The sequence below is a fragment of the Trachinotus anak genome, unplaced genomic scaffold (genome assembly GCF_046630095.1).
Source record: "Trachinotus anak isolate AG129_WGS33_773 ecotype Australia unplaced genomic scaffold, CSIRO_AGI_Tana_v1 ptg000008l, whole genome shotgun sequence".
Taxonomy (NCBI): domain Eukaryota; kingdom Metazoa; phylum Chordata; class Actinopteri; order Carangiformes; family Carangidae; genus Trachinotus; species Trachinotus anak.
The window spans coordinates 6,497,114-6,509,726 of NW_027273859.1; the positions used below are offsets into that span (position 1 = coordinate 6,497,114).

General features: G+C 38.4%; 1 protein-coding gene across 5 annotated transcripts in view; it reads right to left on the reverse strand.

Annotated features, from left to right (window-relative positions):
• arvcfb (ARVCF delta catenin family member b) overlaps positions 1 to 11,892 on the reverse strand; it is a 227,768-nt gene extending 215,876 nt beyond the window's left edge. For 2 of the 5 annotated variants that reach the window (XM_071482101.1, XM_071482096.1), the window contains exon 1: positions 11,544 to 11,891. The gene's annotated coding sequence lies outside the window, so the exon portion shown is untranslated. Of the gene's footprint in view, positions 1 to 11,543 lie in introns of all 5 variants that reach the window. The other 3 variants (XM_071482099.1, XM_071482097.1, XM_071482095.1) reach the window with 2 other exon arrangements.
• Between the last annotated feature and the right edge of the window lie 721 nt (positions 11,893 to 12,613).

Sequence of the window (12,613 nt, forward strand, 5' to 3'; positions counted from 1 at the left end):
TATATGGCTGGACTGTGCACATAGGTGTAGTGCTGCTGCAGCGCACATTAGCCAGCACGGCTAATGTGCGCTGCAGCAGCACTACACCTATGTGCACAGTATGTTGCACAGCAACCTTATCAGTCACTCAGTCAGTCAGTCAGTAAAATTTGCATTTATAGGTTGGCCCTGCTATTGATGTCCAGCCAAAAACCTATTCACTTATTAGTTAGTTAGTTAGTTAGTTAGTTAGTTAGTTAGTTAGTTAGTTAGTTAGTTAGTTAGTTAGTTAGTTAGTTAGTTAGCCATAAATTGGATGAGACGATCATTAATCATATCTTTAAAATTGAAGGTGGACTCAGCATACAGTTACCTTCTCTCAGAATAAAGACATGGAAACAAGGACTTTGTCCAAGTGTAACATCAATCAACCAACCTCTAAAGCTCACTTATTAATGAGGTACAGTATATTTCATTTGTTTAATCCAAAGTGTTAAAAACAGAGTGTAAAACAAGTTAACTCCAAGAAATTAACCCTGAAAAACCACAACTTGTTGTTTTACTCTTTGATGCTCTTACAAATTAAACAAGTTCATTTGCGAGCTTTGGAAGTGCTGTTAGAACCAGGCTAGCTGTTTTCTCAATTAGACTTTATGCTAAGCTAATTGTCTCCTGGCTGTAGCTTCATATTTACCACAAAGACATGAGAGTCATATCAATCTTCTCTTCAGCTCTGGGCAAGAAAGCAGTCAAATGTATTTACCAAACAACTCATGTATGTATATGGAGTGGGTGATAACACAAGCATAATTGATACATATCATATTGTAGTCATTGTAATCTCCTACTAATATTAACATCCAAACACTGTAGAGGAAAATGGAACAAAGTGCATTCGAGGGGGATTCTAAGAGGCCAGTAATTGGCTCTGATGGTGTAGTGCACCAGGGACAGGTCGCCTGAGATTTAACCTCAGCTCTGACATGACTAAAATGCCAGATGGCCAACCTGTTCCGCTAGACTTCATTTAACACAAGAGTTTCCACAATTTACTTGTTCTGCTAAAAATCTTCATTGGAGGCTTTTTTGGCATAAAGATATCCTTGTCAAGCTGTACTCTCCAGAGGACTGGGGCTTCACACAGCAGAAAGTTCAAGAGGACACGGTTTTCCCACACTGAATCTCACTGCAGACCACCTACCCATGATTTATTTTTTTTCTGCTTATCTGGGTCCAATGAAGCCAGCAGGGGAAAAAACTGTGTGTCACCAAAACGGACACTTTCTACTTCTTGACTGAAGTTAGAGCTTTTATCAAGAAAATCCCAAACAAACAGCACCAACTGAGAATGCACTTGACTAAGAGTGTTTCAAAAACACTCATGAAGAGAGTCACCTCAACTGGAGTAGGGGAGAAATGATGTGGGCCGGGCCGCCGGTAGGCTCATCACCCAAAATGAAAGGCCTAATACTTTGGTGCAATGTCTGACAGTTTTTGGGGGGAGGCTTGCTGAGCCTAAAGTACGTAAAATCTCACTGCAGACACTGTGGAAGAATATTTAAGTGTTGTGCTATCTCATCAGGTTCCTTCAACCTTTTCCTGTGAAGCAATTGCTTTTACTAAAGCAAATAAATTATTTCACTGCTCAGGTGCCTTATCCCCCCTTGAACCATCTAATTATTCATTTCACACTTTCAAGCTCCATTGCAAATATCAAATAGGAATGAAACCACAAATTAAGGCTGCAGGCGAGGTAGCATTCTGAAGATTTGCAACTATAAAATATGTGAATTAATTCGAAACAGATTAAATTATCTTCTGTCACTGAGATATCAATTGATCAAAGCATGGCATGAGTAGATGCCACATGTGGACATCGCTACAGTACATTTCAGTACATCTAGATGTTTTGAGCTCCTGCTGAGGCGCTCATGGGCAAGGCACTGAACCCTCAACTACTGCAAACTGAGGTTTGTAAGAATGTGTATAAACAAAGAGATGTGAGGACGGGTGCTGCTGGAAACAAGTATATATGCACAGTCATATTTCTTTGGAAGAGTAAAGATTGAGATTTAAAAGGGTCATTGACATGACGTGCAGATTTTTGTGTCCGAGTGTATTACTTGCCTTTAAAATAATTTTTATTAATTCATGACATGCATCATTTTATTCTATAAAACTGCTGTAGTTTGACCATGTTTTCAGTACATTATAATAATGTATATATTTTATATTTTGGCCACTCAAACCACCAAAATGTCAGATGGCGCAACCATCCAAGTTAATGAACAGCCTGAGAAAAGTATTAAATATGATATTTCCATAATAATAAATTCAAAATAGATACTGTGGCATGATTTCATGTTTGAGTCCTTTCAAATAAACTAAATTCACAAATATTAATAGTTTTAAAGGTGTTAAGATAATTCAAAAACATTTGTCCGGGAATTTGTGTATTGTCAAATGTCAGGGTGGTACAACTGTATACATGCATCTTTTATTCTGAAGTGAATAGTTACAACATCAAACAGGATATTCCATCAGCCAGAGGACCCCAAGTGATCTTTATTGATGAGTGAAAATTTAATTAATTAATTTTAAATTAGCTGCAAAAGTCAGGTGACACAACTGAATCGTCAGGTGGTGCGACCAGGTAAAATATTTATTTAAACCAATAAATGATAGGTTAAAGTGAACAAATGGTTGAAGACTATGAGGTATATAGCTATTGTATTAAATAGATTCATTTGTATATTTATATACAAGTTTTTCTGTATTTAAATGTAAAATTGGATATTAAAAATATTAAATACCTGGCCACTGAAATGCAAGAATTTTAAATTATAGTTAACAAAAAACTCAACCACAAAATAACAATGTGTTAGCCACTATAGACACACTCAGGTATAATTGCCAAAAATTTCACTTAGAATAAATAGCACGAAAGTATACACATTTGGTTGCGCCACCCAACATTTTTCAGGTGGTAAAGTTAAAAATGCTGTCAAAAAATGAATGTAAAACTTTGAAATATTGTAACACAAATAAGGCTTGTTGAAACACATTATTCTAATTTCAAAAATATGCATAATATCCATTTTAAAAAGACTTTTTTTAAAAACATTTTTAAAAGCTTTATTTGTCAATGACCCAAAAACAGCTGCAGCTTAAGTAAGTCTGTACCACACACAGTGTTTGAAAATGGACAAAGACTCTGGGTCTGAAAAGTGAAATCAATGTGAAGAGCCTGAAACCTGCATTCTCTCTAATGACCATCAGGGGGTGACTCTACTCATTTCAAAAAGAAGTCAGATTGTATTGAAGTCTATGTGAAAATGTCTCTACTTCTCACTTGATTTATTACCTCAGTAAACATTTTCCTAATGAGTTTATGGTCTCAATCGCTAGTTTCAAGTGTAATTCAGTACAACATGATGTTCATTTTTTTAAATGATGGTCCTATTTAGAAGAAAATAAACAATAAAGCAGGACATGCATTAGGACATGGCTACCATGTCACTGACACACAGCACAGGATAGAGTACAGAGCAGGTCACAAATATGGTTTTCTCTGATTTCAAAAAACCAAGATGGCTACGGCCAAATTATAAACTTATGGCTTCAAAATGGCAAAATGGATGACTTCACTCTGGGTTTGCCACTTGATCTGTTCTTCTAAATCACTTCATTTATTTTAATAGAGAAATACCAGTGGATGTCATCACAAGTTACATAATAACAACAATCAATAACACCAGTGATTTATGTAATCTTTCTAAAACGCAACAATTGCAGGAATACTTGCAGCTGATGTGCCAACTTTGGTTTTAATTACTAACTGCTGTATATATCATTATGACACTCTCAGTCTCACAGGCAATGCCATTCAATGGATGAATACATGCAACATCGGTTTCCTTTCACACCTCACAGCTCAGCATCTATAATTAGAAGTGTGAATTGCTTGATGAATTTCATTTTGATATGTTTAGGTATGTAGTTTCCTGCTAAATGACAACAAACAGACTGAAAACATAACCTTCTTTTCAGAGCTAGTTAATTAGTGAGAAAATGTGGTCATCTCAAATTTTTTGGTAAATGTTGCTTTTCCACATTCTGCTGTGTATTGGACTTCAGTGTGTGGCCTGAGCTGATCCCCACTCCTGTGTTTATGCTGCTCAGGACAGCTCTAGTGATTACAATTAAGCAGCTCTTATCCCTGGACATAATCAAGGCAGGCCAGAACGTAGACGGTGGGGTTAATCCTCCTGTAGCACAGAGACCCAAGTCTGGGAGTGGAGCAGGGAGGAAGGGTGGGGGTTGAGGGTGAAGGGTACAGAGTACAGATAGACAGACAGATGAGCAGACAGACACGGTTCTGTTTGGTCACTCTCTCAAGTGGATGCCACCAGATAAACACCGCATTACCATACACTCAGCAAGACTACTCAGCATGGGTGTGTGTGTGTGTGTGTGTGTGTGTGTGTGTGCTTTGCAAAGAGAAAATAAAGATGTATAGCTCTTACAATCCAGAGACGGGCTTCAGGAACAATCAGAAGAGGAATTCAATCAGCGCTCCATGTTAATGCAGAGCCTGTGACACAAGTAGGGCGTAAGAAAGGGGAGTGGATTATCAGCAAGTCAGCATGTTACAAAGCACAGGCCGGATGATATTCTAATAACAATGCCACCCCAGGTCCCAACAATTGGGTAGGGAGATGATGCCACGAAAATCTGATTTAAAACCAATTTTGACACAAGCGTCATCGTGTGTCTGGCAGCAGAGAGCTGCCGGCACTGACCCCACCATTTCAGGACACAGCACAGCGTCAGACTGAGAAAAAATGAAACCTACTGAGAATATGACTCAAAACAATATCTCTGTTGACTGAGATTAACTCTGCTGGTATGAAAAAAAGCAGTGATCGGAATACTGAAGAATTCTTAGAAGTCTGCTTTTTTTTAAATTAAAATTGTTTGTCTGCATTGACCAAATCAAACTAGTGATAGTAGTGTGATAAACTGAGGATTGTTAATGTTTTCATGATCAAATCTTCTGTTGCGTGATAAGAGTTGACACATGAGTGGTGATATTCAGGCCAAATAGATAGAAGCATACACTTTTCATTATACTCAGCTACAACTGACAAATGTATCACTTAACTGTAATATAATCTTTAAGATCAGGAAAACACGTAGGCAATATCACATGGCATTCTGTATTATAACTCAAACCCTAGATAAAATCTCATCTGACACTTTGATATCAACATTATAAAAATGAATCTCCTGGCTGTACCCAACCTCACTCCGCAGGAAAATGAATATTTGAGCTCTCAGTTACAATAAAAAACAGTACAGTTATGAAAAAAGAGACGACAGACGACACTGCAGGCTGGAGCTGAGGAGAATAGGACTTCATTAAGAGCTGGGTAAAACTGTGTGGCCCAAACATGACTCCATTCAACATGAAGAGAGGAGAAAACCAATAGTACACAAAGATCAATCATGGTGATCATATATACTACAGGCTGTTCAACTGTTAAAAATTTCAGATGAAAACTAAATGATTAACCTTTCATGATGTGGCAGTGCTATGGTTAATATTTGGTCACATTTAGGCACAGACAACTTTCTTAGGTTTAGGGAAAGATCCTGGCTTAGGTTACAATGAGAACAATAAACAAGGTAAGTAAGTATAAGGTTTGAGAACCTTAGTCATTATGTTACAATAATTAACATGAATGGACACAAAACTAGAAACACATGGTTATTTTCATGGTTAAAGAAACAATGCTGACTGTTAGTTGGAAACTGGAAATCCATCCATCACGACCTCCTCCCTACACAGACTAACCACGTGCAGGTGATGTTAGCCTGCTGGAGAAGCTAACATTTGGCTTAGTCCTATTAAACCACAAGAAAGAGATGCTAATATAATAAAGCTGAAAACATAAATGCAATGCGTACATAAACTCATACAGCACTGAAAATGTATTCATAAAATACCTAAATTAAATTTTGAAAAATTGCTTCTTCCTGCTCAGAAAAGAAGCTAGTGCTTCAGTTACTAAAGCCCTAGTATTCAGTCTAAAAGACTGAAGATAAAGATATATTTGCCCACTCAAACATTTTACTTTCTGTGTGGCTTTCTTATACATTGGATTTTATATATTTTACCTATACAGTACTCTGCCCATTGTTTTACACAGTACCTGCAGTAATCTGGAGATACCTTCGTCATTCCAAGCAAAAAAGTTGGTTTATTTGCTTTTATACTTTTGTGACAGAAACATAAGCAATGCAGCCCACCTTGGGACCCAACTATCATTTCACTGGCTTCCCAGAAAAAGCGACTACTTTTAAAAACTGATATAAAAAACATGTTTTGTACCCTTCATTTCAAAATCCTCTGCTTAAACAACACTGCCTACCTTTCAAAACTTCAAAATTTAACCCCTTCACAGAGGCAATCGATACAATCCTAACACAATTCTGTAGTCATGCTGTGTTGGCTCAGCCCAGACAAACACACAAGTTATAGCCTTTGCAGGATGGGAGATGCAGAACAGGTGCCAAGACAACAGAGCAATGCCAGGATGGGTGGCCGAGGGACTGGGTAGTGGGAAGGCCGGGGAGGTTGGAGGTGCATGTTAATCACTTCAGGAGCAGGAGGCAGAGCTCTGCAGGTGTCTATCCCACAAAGGACCATTCACTCTGGGTCCACACTGGCTTTAGCCTGACCACTTGCAATTACAGACCTCTTCAGTCAGCTCACAACAGCCCCAAAACACAGCTCATGCATGATCCATCACAGCAGAAGGACTGCATCACAATCATTTCAGTCTCCATATGCTGCAAATACTGTATGTAGAAATACGTAATAATTAATGTGCACTTTGATAGCTCTGCTGATAATTACCACTCCATTTGAGTCAGTCAAGCAATTCTGCTTACAGTTTGAACATGACTTTATGCATTTAGAGTGTGTAACATAATTTCTGCTCTAAGTGACCTGACAAACACATAATATCATTTCCATAATGTAATTCTGCAGCTAGGTAATTTTTACTTAACTGTTATTGTTGAAACTGTAAACAAGGGTCAACAAAAAGTGTCAAACCTGACAAAAGTTTCAAATGGGATCTAAACTATCTAAGTTTTGTTTTGTTTTGTTTTTTTAATTTAGCAGATGCATGAAAAAGGACTATAGGAGCTTATAGCCACACACACCTGTGGACCCCCCACATAGGTGCTTTCACTGATTAGTCCTCCTCTGAACACTGTGAGGGGATGAAATCGCTCTGACCCTCTGATTAGTTTTGTTATATTACTGGTTTGTGAGGTTTGGTGACCTTGTGTAATTCCAACACAGCTCCACTCCAACTTCAACCTAATGATCAATTAGGGTGTGTGTGTGTGTGTGTGTGTGTGTGTGTGTGTGTTTGTGCGTGTGTGTGTGTGTGTGTGTTTGTGCATGTGTGTGTGTGTGTGTGTACCCACATTTATATGGTTCTTCATTGAAACAATACCAAGACAGTCAAATGGCATTGACCTCCTGGCTCTATTCTCATTAAGCAGTTGCACAGTATATTTTCTCCCCCAGAAAACAACACTGTGGTGCATTACCACCACCAACTGGATTGAAGTGTGGTTCAGGAAGCAACACCAGACCAATGTGAACCCTTAGTTGTAGTCCGCAAAACCTCAGTTGGCATCTGCAAAACCACAAACAAGTCTGCAGCTGTCTGTGGACAAGGATGCAGAAAGTATAATTGAAACAGGTGTAATTAATAATGTTAATAAGCACTGCACTCCGTTTAGCTGTGCCTGTACTTAATTACATCTGTGCTTCTCCTGCTATGACAATCTCCTGTGAAAAAGGTCCAAGAGATTTTAGCAGAATTAGCAATATATTAAAAGCTAAAATGACACTTTCTTCTGTCTTCTATCTCAATTTTTGATAAAGAATCATGAGGTTTTTACCTTATTTAAATGTTAATCTGAATCTTTGAGGACCAACTGATTGTTGTTTCTCATTTTTAGTCTAGTCCCTTAAACCCTGTTCCTCCCACATATTCTCTTTGTTTTCACATTTCATTTCTAAATAAAATGTAAATTAGCACCAGGAGTTAATCTCTCTCAAGAATCTGCCAGCCCTGTTGTTCAGACACAATATAATGGAGATCTCCCCTGACCACACCCACACAAAAACTGTTTGAAAAAGATGCACTGGAAATGTAATTTGCACATTCTATTTCTTTGTTTTGTTCGTTTATTTTAGATAATATATACGTAATATACCATTCAATTTGTGTTGTGGATCACACAGCCCTGAAGAGTTTTTGTATTACATCATATGACCCTGAAGAGACTGAAATAATGGGGAAAATACTCATTCTGGATCCCTGGAAGTTTCTGCTTTAAAACACCCTACTGCAATACAGTGCAACTGTTATTGCACTGTATTGCAAACCCAATTAAAGAGTGCAGACTTTTTTTCTCCTATTTGCTGCATTCCTTTTTCAAGTGCCATGAAGACTTCTGATGGAAATAATAATAAAAAATATTGGCTACTGACTGTTCCACACAGAAATATTGATATCACCCTTCAGAAACACAAAATCCAAGAGCCTTTTAACCTTCATCACATAAAACAACCTTCAAGTTTTTTTCTTGCTTGCTTCGCATGTCCCTCTGATACGGTCAGGGAATATTTTCACACAGGTGTAAGAGAGCAGGGCCAGTCAATATCTGCAGACACAGCCCTGAATAAGCAGTCTAGAGGATGGATGGATGGATGGATGGATGGATGGATGGATGGATGGATGGATGGATGGATGGATAGAGTGAAAGTGTGATGTTCAAACCAGGAGTTCATATTTAGATAGTGGCATGGCTGTTCAGTTCCTGCAGATTTGAGACAAACACAAGATCTGACAGTAACAAGCATCTGCATTTATATCCAAATTGCCAACTTGCTGTAGAGCTGACTGTTAGGAATCCTACATCTTCTTCAGGCACTGTACTTCCCAATAAATTAGTGCACTAGAGCATGAACTGCACTTGAGATTAAAACTGACCTCAGGTCTTGTCAAGACCATTAGAAAAATGACATTTTAACATTTAAGATCTGAAAGAACCTGATCCACAGACAAAAAGACAGTCTTTTTCAAAGCCAGGGTCAAATCTGCTGGTCATTTTCTCTCCTTTCACAAGATATAAATACCAGCTATTGGGAGTCATTATGCATTTAGACACCCCAAATTCTCCAAAAAAAAAAAAAAAATCTATAGTTATGTGCTTGCAACAGTGAGCTATGTTTTGTTGGTCATTAATTATCTTGTTAACTGGTGATTATGGAGGGCATTCAAACAACTGTGCCTTTTGTCTTGGGTAAAACAGAAGTAAAAGGCATAGAAAGGCTGTTAGCATACAGCAACGTATGTGATAACCTAAGACAATAAAAAAGGATTTTTTAACATTAGTATTCATGGAAAGTCTTTTTGTTTACCCCCAGTTACAGAGAATTTTTCATCTCTCAGCACAGTCACAGGTGGTGTGGAGATTCTCGTTCGTGTCCAGAGACTGCCATGTGTTTCTTATGCAAATATTTTGTTTTCCAAATGATCTAATTGACTTGTCTTCCAGGTGAAGCTACAGTAGGTATTGAATCTGCAAAAGCCAAGACTGACTTTGGTTCATGCTGACACTTTGAGCAGTGTAACATTTATTTACATGGAGGAAAACACATTAAATAACATCTAATCATTCTATGAGTTTATGACAGTAATTTGACATGAGTTTAAAAAAATGTCCAAGGCAATTAAATAACAAATGAGAAAATGTGGTTTCACTGTTGGTCTGTCTGACGTGCATGAATGACCTAAACTCTCAGGTCCACATGTGATCAGTGTAAAATCCTTGGCAGATATCTTGAATTCTCTGAGACATAACTGATACAAATTATGTTTTGCAGTGATGATTTCCCAGTAAAGTAAATGGCCAGATTAAATAGTGCTTATATATTGTGAAGGTCCCTGATTGTAATGGCAGACAAAATCCGGAGCAAACTGGTCACTAGGGTGCTCCCCAGTGACCGGTGTGGATCTCTCTCTTTTCCTGCACCTGCAACCCTTTTTCTGGTTTTGCTTAGCTGCTTTGTTCCGTACATCGCAACCTGCCATACAACTGTTTACACATACACACACAGATACACTACACCACTGACCATCACACATTGTTGTTGTACTACATTTCATGTAAAAATAAATGTTGGCATTACATGTCCATTTTCCACTTAGGCATGGTCCTACAGGGAGGGTTATGACAACATTAGCATATGAAGTACCACTATAACATTGTCTTTTCAGGGCTAACCTGCTACATGCACTGACCAAAGTAAACACTAACACATGGACCAACACATTCTTTCAGTGCAAAATAAAGAGGCCCCTTGATATATCTTGATATATTAAAATATATATCTCAGTAATGATGCTGAGGCTATATGCTATACAGTAGTGGAGTTATTTCCCAGTATATATATATATATATATATATATATATATATATATATATATATATATATATATATATATATACGCACACGCACACACACACACACACACACACACACACACACACACATACATATACACATATAGCTTATATATATAAGCACAGAGCTTCTGTAACCAGAACGTTTCAAATGGTTCACATTCAAGAACACATAACAAATAACTGCAAATTAATTGCACATGCTCACAGTTAATTGCTTTAAATCTATCCAATCATGCCCTGAGACCATTAGTGCCCAGCTGGGTGTGAAAACGCTGACCAGCGCAATCACAAACTCCTGAGAACTTCATTTGAGGCTTCTTAATGGCCTGAGCTCAGGTTGTTGTTTTGAAGCAGTCAGTCATTCTGGCGGCTACACACATGGGACACGAACACAACACTATTAACCCAAGACCGCTATCAGTCCAGCCACTGACAGCCGCCCCTTCTCCAAATAAGGCAATTAGACGAGAGAAACCGGAAGACTCTCCATGGTAACTCACTCACAAACAGGAGGGGCAAAACAATGGACTAGTAAGGATGAGATGATTGACAGGTCGTTGCGGCTGGCGCTCACTCCCCTCGGCTCCATCCATTAGGGATAAGTGCTCACAACAACACACGCATATATTATCTTCTCTCAACGTACGTGCTGCAATAAACCACCCAGTCGCATTTACTGTATCTCCTCCTGTCGCACCAAATTAAAAACATCGACTATTAAACAAAAGCGTGATGTACAGGGCTTTAACACACCGGGTCCCTGTATCCTAATCAATGTGCTTCATCTGAGCACCTGCTCAGTCATCTCTAAGGAAGCCCCCGGTTTATTTTTCAGCTTTTCCAACGTCAGTTTACACTAGTATTACATTATTTTTATTACATTATTGGCACGCCCTCCTCCTCCACCCCCTGAGTTGTAATGGCACAGGCTAAAACTTGGCGTCGCAAGATAATTACCACATGGATTTAAGCGAGAAAGGACAGGGCTGCATTGATATTACCTCAGTTTCTCTTGTTCACCTTGTTCTTGCAGGCGAAGTGATTCCCCAGTGTGACGGACAGTAGTCCGAGCCTCCACTGGACAACGTTATTCTGCCTGCAACTTGGCCGCTGCAGGGAAACAACTGTCACAAGCCTCCAAATCTCAAATTGTAGTCGTCAGGTTGCTGCCCGCGCTCCTTTTAGCCACATGCAAAAAAAAAAACCGTGCTGTCCTCACAGACTCAAAAGTTAGTACGTGTACCCGGAGCTACTGTCGTTAATAATTACTAATTAGTGACTGCGACGTGCTGTTGTAGGAAAGGCAGCGCAGCCTTTATCCCTCTCATCCACAACAGTGCTGGATGCTGTCGGTCACACCGAATGTCTCCGCCCCATCACCACTCACATAGTATCGGGGGGAACTGGTGATTGATTATTTCAATTTATCTGGACATTTATCAGTTAAGTTATTAGTTGTCGTCATTAACCTACTTTAAATTATTAATTGTTCATTTTTAAATTAATTATTAAATGGTATAATTGTTTGTAAAATAATTCCTTTAACTCGCTTACTTAATCCTACAAAACACAGAATAGTCATTCATATGAATCGGTTACATTATTACATCATATTTTTTAATCACCTCCTGCATTTTCTACTTGTCTAGATTCCGCACATCTATTGTTATAATAATTTACTAGTACTGTGCATTGTCAAGTCAGCAAAAATATGAAGGAAAGGTTTTTCAAAGTAAAAGTCTTCGACGCGATCAGGATGCGATATAAACAAAGAGTGGTGCAAATCAATGTTGATTTCAGTCACACTCTAATCAGAAGCAACTCTCATTTTTTTAAGGCCTATATTGCATTGAGATGATAATCCTTGAGCCTAATACAATTATTAAAGGAAAAGCTGTGTGCTCCAGTTGCCGTCTGGTCTTAACAAACCAACTCTAACACCCTGGTTTAAATAATTTACCAACACATATATCAATGCTTTTATTTTGAATGTAACTAAATAACCGGAAATTTAAGTGCCCCATGTAACGTCAGCTTAGTGGTTGTTCCTGCCGTAAACTGACCAATCACA